Source organism: Eucyclogobius newberryi, unplaced genomic scaffold (assembly GCF_026437365.1).
Source record: "Eucyclogobius newberryi isolate DKJ021-1_F unplaced genomic scaffold, fEucNew1.0.hap1 SCAF_4, whole genome shotgun sequence".
NCBI classification, from domain to species: Eukaryota; Metazoa; Chordata; class Actinopteri; order Gobiiformes; family Gobiidae; genus Eucyclogobius; species Eucyclogobius newberryi.
The window spans coordinates 26,989,722-26,997,208 of record NW_027316056.1 but is presented as its reverse complement, the minus strand read 5'-3'; the positions used below and the strand labels follow the sequence as shown (position 1 = coordinate 26,997,208).

General features: G+C 46.1%; 1 protein-coding gene across 2 annotated transcripts in view; it reads left to right on the top strand.

Annotated features, from left to right (window-relative positions):
• The first annotated feature begins 7,173 nt into the window (after window positions 1-7,173).
• ndst3 (N-deacetylase/N-sulfotransferase (heparan glucosaminyl) 3) overlaps window positions 7,174-7,487 on the top strand; it is a 70,338-nt gene continuing 70,024 nt past the window's right edge. For both annotated transcript variants that reach the window (XM_072462301.1, XM_072462302.1), the window contains exon 1: window positions 7,174-7,472. The gene's annotated coding sequence lies outside the window, so the exon portion shown is untranslated. The remainder of the gene's footprint in view (window positions 7,473-7,487) is intronic.

Below are 7,487 nucleotides of genomic sequence, written 5' to 3'. Positions count from 1 at the left end.
AATTTTTAAAATGACACAATTCAACCTTCAATCATTCAATCGCATGTCGGGGGGGTGCGTGTCGGGGGGGCGCATGTCGGGGGGCGTGTGTCGGGGGGCACGTGTCGGGGGGGGCGCATGTCGAGGGGGCGCGTGTCGGGGGGCGCATGTCGGGGGGCACGTGTCGGGGGGGGCGCATGTCGAGGGGGCGCATGTCGGGGGGGCGCGTGTCGGGGGGCACGTGTCGGGGGGGGCGCATGTCGAGGGGGCGCGTGTCGGGGGGCGCATGTCGGGGGGCCGCATGTCGGGGGGCGCCTGTCGGGGGCGCATCTCGGGGGGGCATGTCGGGGGGCGCTTGTCGGGGGGGCATGTCGGGGGGCGCATGTCGGGGGGCGCCTGTCGGGGGGGCATGTCGGGGGCGCATGTCGGGGGGGCCTGTCGGGAGGCGCCTGTCGGGGGGCGCCTGTCGGGGGGCGCCTGTCGGGGGCGCATGTGTCGGGGCATGTCGGGGGCGTATGTCGGGGGGCGCATGTTGGGTTTTTTAATTATTAATTCAATTCTAAAAGAAACGGGAAGCCTATGGAGTCCAAAAAGAACTGGGGTGATGTGCTGACGTCTGGGTGTGTTGGTTGGAAAACTCGCCGCAGCGTTCTGTGCGAGTTGAAGGTGGCTGAGGGCGACTGGGAGACACCGACATGAAGTGCATTGCAATAGTCTATTCTTGAGCAACATGAATAGTCCTTTAAAGGTTGATGCAATTTAAAAAAGGCTTTACTTTAGCCAAAAGAGGTTATTGATAAAAACTTGCTTAAACCACACTGTCAATTTGTTAGTCAAATTTAAAATTGTTGTCAAAAACACCCCCAAGATTATTTACGGTCGGTTTTATCTGGATGACAAGTTATCAAATTTAGCACAGAATCACCAAATAAAATGTACTTGTCTTCTTATAATTCAAATAAAGGACATTTTGCCCTCACCAGATCTTTATGTCTGTAATACAATCAGTCAAAGATTGAAGAGCATCACTTTTGTCCGGAAGCACAGCTAAGTAAATCTGCAGATTGTCTACAAAGCAGTGAAAAGCTAAACGGTGCCTGGCCATAATTGACCCCACTATAATTGACCCCACCCCTGGGGCTCTCCACAGACCAGCGAGGCAGCAGAGGAGGGCAGGCCACCAATCATGACAGAAAAACTTCTGTTGTTCAAATAAGACTCAAACCATGCGAGCGCAGCCACAGATACCAACATCATTTTTAAGGCGAGACAACAGAATTGAATGGTCGACTGTATCAAAAGCCGCCGTTAAGTCAAACAGAACTAGAACAACGGGGCGCTTGGCATCCACAGACCGGGCAATATCGTTGTGCACTTTCAGCAATGCAGATTCTGTGCTTTTCGAGAATAAAGTTGTTTTCTAAAAAAAAGTTGCAGTTGCAATTGCAGGTGGATTCAATTTCTCAAGCTATTCAACATAATCACTCATCGATATCATAAAAACAAGAAAACACAATAGCAATAATTGACCATACAAAAAGATTCACTTGGAATGTGAGGAAAAATGAAAATGGGAACCACTGGTGTACACTACTGGTGATAAATTGCCTTTTTCGATTATGCTTTAATAACCACTTCTTACGACCCCATGATGAAGAAGATCTCGCCTTTTCTCATCCAAGCAACACTTTTACTTGTCCGGGATTGAAATAACCAAACACGCCCGTTGTTTCTCTTTACCCAAAGTACAAAGTGCAAGACAAAAACCACGGAGACTCTAAATGATGACAGCACACCGACTCTCTGTGGCCGTCCTCAGATTATTTCACTTTACTCATAGCAACCCGAGGTTTGCCGGTGTAACGTTGCTATGGTAATTCCACTGGCAGCGTTCCAGTAATAGATTGATTTTGGTCGAGTTATTCTATACACCCAAGAATGGAACAGATCTTTCTCTTTGTGCGTGCATGCGTGTCGATCTCCCGTGTGCCCGCCGAGTATCTCTGCATTATCAATCCGCCCTCTATTGATTGGCCAAAAGATATTTCCTCTAATGTGCGTGGCGGATAAAGAAGAGCGGGCTGGGTGCGGTGGGGTAGGAGGGGGGTCCGCTTTCACTTATAGCCTGCGAGCTCTCAAGAATGCCTTTCTGTCAACATTTCCAGGCATGGGAAGGGGGGGAGAAGTTGCGCCGGATTGGGTAAAGCCGCTTCGCTCATGCAGGAGGAAAATAGCATCACGCAGTCAACACTCCCCTGGAGAGCGGCTCCGGCGTGTGGATGTTTACTCTGTAGGAGGCTCGTGCGCAGACCCTGAGAGGTGAACCGTCAAGCGTGGGCTGTGTGTCGGCGCTTACAACATGTTTGAACTAATACACAGTGGCGGGTTTTAATTGGTGTTGGCCATTACATCTCTCTCTCACACGTTGGAAAGTATACTACATATTTAGGCCTGTTTACATATTCAGACCTGCTAGTGAATATATTCACCTGTGTATATGAGGTACACATGACGGGTTTTCATATATTTTTTTCACATGTTCTTTTGCTTCGTTTGGAGGGATGGTACCGTATTTTCAGGACTATAAGTCATAGTTTTGGCCGGGGGGCGACTTATACTCCAGAGCAACTTATATGTGATATTATTAATTATTTTCACACTGGCAACCGCATTTCACACGTTGATTATTTTCACACTGGCAACCGCAAGAGGGCGCTCTAGGCTCTAAGCGACGCAGAAGAAGATTCTGCACTTCCTCTACCTCCAGAGTTTGTGGAGTTGTTTAGAAGTGACACAGAGGAAGAAGAATTCAGTGGATTTAGTGATTTGGGGTAAAAATGATGCTTTGGTAAACTTGTTAGCATGTTCTTTATGATATAGTTATCTGAATAACTGTTCATATGTTACGTTAACATACCAGACACTTACCACAGTTCTGTCTGTGCGTCATGTAGCTGAAGGTGTTAGCGTTAGCATACATACACCTATTCATCATGTTCTCTAATCTGCTATTATTTTAAACTGCATTTCAAAATGAAATGTCTGTTCTTGGTCTAGGATTTTATATCTCCTATACTCCAGTGCGACTTCTATATGTTTTTTCTTCTTTATTATGCAATTTTTGGCTCATGCGATTTATACTCTGGTGCGACTTATAATCTGGAAAATACAGTAAATGGTAAATATTCATAAAAGCTGAGGATAATGTCTTCTCCCTATCAAGAATACAATCTAAAATGCAAGTACAATTCACGCACAGTCATTTGAGAAAACAAAGGTGTTCTCATACATTTTTACCTCATTTGACGAGCTTTTCCCCTGACTTACACATGTCACATTTGCTGCCCAAACCAGGAAGTAAAATGGTAAAATAGATAGGAACCTGTAATATAAGCTGTAGGTTTTATTTGAATGTTTACCCTGGAGGCTTTGAGGGCATCAGAAGCCACGCATTGGACGTATACATTATGCACACAACTCTTACACAGACAACAATCTGCAATAGGTTGGAGCTGGAGGACAGGTCACAATTCTACGGTGAGTTCTGCCTGGTGGCCGAGGGGTTAAATCAGCAGCATATATGCCAGGCTATATGAGTTGGGCCTCAGCGTTGAGTTTGATTTGAATTCTATGGTAGAATTTGCTGTTTAACTGTCAGAGTGCTAATGTTTCGACCTGGTTCATGGTTAATATCGCTGTAATTACTGGACCTATCTACAGCAAACAAAAACGAACACAAAGCTCAATCTCCTCTCTGTCATAATGAAAATAAAATGAAAAAAACCTTAACATATTTTTTGTCTTGTCAGTTCAAAGGTCTTGAAGCCGATTATATATTGCAAATTTGTGGTGCTAATCCCAAACAAATAAGGATAAGGATCACCATTTGGGGATTTTCTGTTTGGATATTTCTCATAGATTTACGTAGTTTACTTGAGCACATTTACTTGAAAAACCTCTGCCTCAACCCTTGTGTTTCCGTTACCCAGAATGATGTGATGCTTTGTGATAACGTCTCTTTGGCTTTTCTGCACTCGAGCTCCAGCCGCTCCTCTGTCCAGGCCCTGTGCATAACTCCAGTCACAACAGAGCCAGCCTTTAGCCCTCAGCGGGGTGGAAAGAGAGAGGGAGGGAGAGAGAAGGGGGAGAGAGAAGAGAAGAGGGAGAGAGAGAGGGAAGAAACAAGAGAGAAGCGAGAGGGACAAGGGAGAAAGCAGAAAGAGGCATGAGGGCAGAGGAAAAAGGGGGGAAAGAGAGAGGGAGAGAGAGAAGTAAAAGAGAGGGAGAGAAAAGAGATGTGCGGGAAATGGGAGGGGGGAAAGAGAGGAAAAGAGAGAGGAGAGGGACTTGACAGAGGGAAAAAGATGAACGGAGAGAGAGAGGAGAGGGAAGATATAAGGAAAGGAGAGAAAGGAGAGAGGGGTGTGGAAAGAACAGGGAGGAGCGAGGTTACAAGCGAGAGGGTGAGAAGAGGGAGACTCGAGGTGAAAGGGAGAAGAGAGAGAGAGAGAGAGGGAAGAGATGAGAGAGTGGAAAAGAAACAAGAGCAAGAAAGGGGGAACGAGAGATCGGGAGAAACGTAGACGAGGAAGAGAGCGGTTACACAAGAGGGATGGAGAGAGGAGTGAGAAGAGAGGGGACAGAAGGAGAGACGATAAAGGGAGAGGAGAGGATGGGCAGTGCCTTCTCCTCCGTTATCTCACCCATTAAAAGCCTCAGATGAAGACGACGCTCTCTTTGCCGCTTTCACCCCGCGGCTCTCTTTGCTCATTTGTCTGGTGGCGCGCTCCCGATCACACTTCCTGTTGTGGAACGTGGCAGCTCTGACACCAGCGCACGTTCCGGGGCCCGGGCTGTCGCGCCTTATGCCGCGACTGTGATTGTGATCGCTCGCCCGCCCTGCGTACCACGTGTGCTCCCCGAGTAACTGACGTCGGGGTAAATTACCTCTGGCGTGGGCACTCCTCCATGGCTGGCGGTGTGTATATATATATAAACGGGAAAGGGTTTAAACAGGTGACGGGTAATAGGAAATAGTTAAACATCTATGCGCTAATTATTCCTCACCCGCCGACACTGATTTACATACAAACACAATCACCTTCCAGTGTGTCAGAGTTCAGTCCTGTATTATTGCCTGTTGCATTTCATTCAAGCCCACTTCGTTTCAGTAAGTGAGAGACACAAATTCGGGCGATGTTTTCTCAGATAATGCATCTATAAAGGCAGTGGATGTAGCCTTAATGCTCTTTTTTGTGGTCGGAAAGGGAACCGTGATCTCAACTGAGCCTTGGTGGACATAATTTGCATATTGAGAACACAAGTTTGGATCTTTTTCAGTATGGACAAGCCATGCCTCGTGTGAAAGCTCAGAACCCCCCTGGCCCTGGTTAATGACTGGCCGGAGGCACTTGAGTAATGAGTCGTATACAAGCCGGACACCCAAATGTGACACTGCTTTCTCTTTGGACAATCGTCAAAACACCAAATGAAACATCAACCAATTGTACATCAGACATGGTTTTGTTACCAAGAATGAACAATTTTGTGTCTTCAGACATGAGGACACAGATATGTATGGTTTATGAAATATTTAACACAAATCTTACCTTCAAAGTAAAAAAAAAATACAAAATGAATACAAGATCACACTGGATATTTTAAGCAAAGAATACCGAAACTTTCCAAGAATTTAAAGAGAAAAATGCAGCTCTCGGGCACATTGTTAGGAATTAATCTTACACACAGATGACCAATTACGTACTTGAACACACTGCATCACACACAATCAAAAGTGGGAGAAGTGTCTTGGCCTTCAGGTTATGAGACATCTTGTATTTTCAGATTTCTAGTGTACAGTAATTAAACACTGTATTGACCAGCACGTACCGTGGACATGTCTATTTTTGTCCTGCCTCCCAAATACATGCATTAGATACGCAGACCCTCGGTAAACCCTATTGTGGGCCCATTACAATGTGATCTAGGGGCCCAGCAGCACCACTGAGCCTGAGTGAGTGAGCGTATGTCAGTACAAATAGGTTAGAGGAGATTGATGAACTAGTGAAGAGGGAAAGGGAGCACTAATGGAGTTAAAAACAGCCTATGATTGACATGCTGCATCGGGTGATTGACAGAAGACGCAAGTGGCACTAATGGGCACGTATGTGTGATCTGAATTCTCAAACTTAAAGGTTATTGCGTCATGTTCAGATGCTTTTCATTTGGTCAAAAATGATTCTTTAAAAAATAACTGGGATAACTTAGATGCAAGGCCGATGGTCAAAAGTCTAAAGTATTTGGTTAAAAGGTCAACTTTTTAAATCAATGAAACACTTTTACACTACCTTATTAAGCTAAAAATGGGCTTTAATTAGGTGTTAGATTACCACACAATAAATGTAAGCCCAAAGTTTCTTCTATTAAGAAACACAAAAAGAAAGGGAAAAAAAGAAGAAGAAAATGCATCTTAGAGCAGTGGATCTCAATCTGGGGGTCGGGATCATTTTGGGTCCCCAAAGATTCTCAGGCGGTCCCCAGGGTTCTTAGAAAAGGGCAGAAAACTGTGTGTGAATTTTAATGAAGGGATGTGCTAATTCCATTTACCATGACCCTTGACTTTATGTATATATATATATACATATATATATATATATATATATATATATATATATATATATATATATATATATATATATATATATATATATATATTTGGACACACTTTTGGACAGAATAATCGTCCCTCTTCTACAAGGATTTCTTGTCTCTCAACTCATCATCAGCTTGGTCCAATACACTTCCATAAATTAGCCCCCCAATAATAAGCCATATTTTCAGTATTTTTAAGATTATAAAATCGTATTGCATTCTAGGTCGAGAAGGGTGGCCAAACTACCCACGGGTAAATTAGGGATCGCGGGGAGTACGGGGCGTAGAGGATGGTCGTGTCCCTGGTTCCTTTCAAGGGGGTCTTTACAGTACCACACACGCCTCATGTCAATCAAACCTGCCCCCTCCTCTTCTCCTGCGCTCTCTCTCCTCCAAAGCCTGCGTCTCCACTCGTGAACAGGCGGCCCCGTATCTCTCCACTCGTGTCCTAATCTCCACCTTTTAGAGTCCAGATAAAGCACAAGTGTCCGTGGCGCAGCAGCAGCGGAGGAGGAGGTGAAGAAGAAGAAGACAGCGGGAGTGGGTGGAGGAGAAGAATGATGGAAAAGGGGAGGAGAGCGGCTCATTCCGACTGGCCGCCCCTGCAGCTCTAACACAGGAGCGAGAGAGAGAGAGACGGAGAGAGAGAAAGAGGGGGGAGATGGCAGAGAGCTTCTGCATCCCAAACACACGGGAGTGGTGCACCACCGAGAGCGGAGCCTCGGACCCACCCGAAGCAGCATCATCATCATCGGCGGCGGCGGCGGCGGCAGCGTCACGAGCGGCGGTCCGTCCTCAGCACCGCTCAGCACCGGCAGACAGCGCCTCCGCAGCGGCCAGAGGTAAGCGCTCCGCCG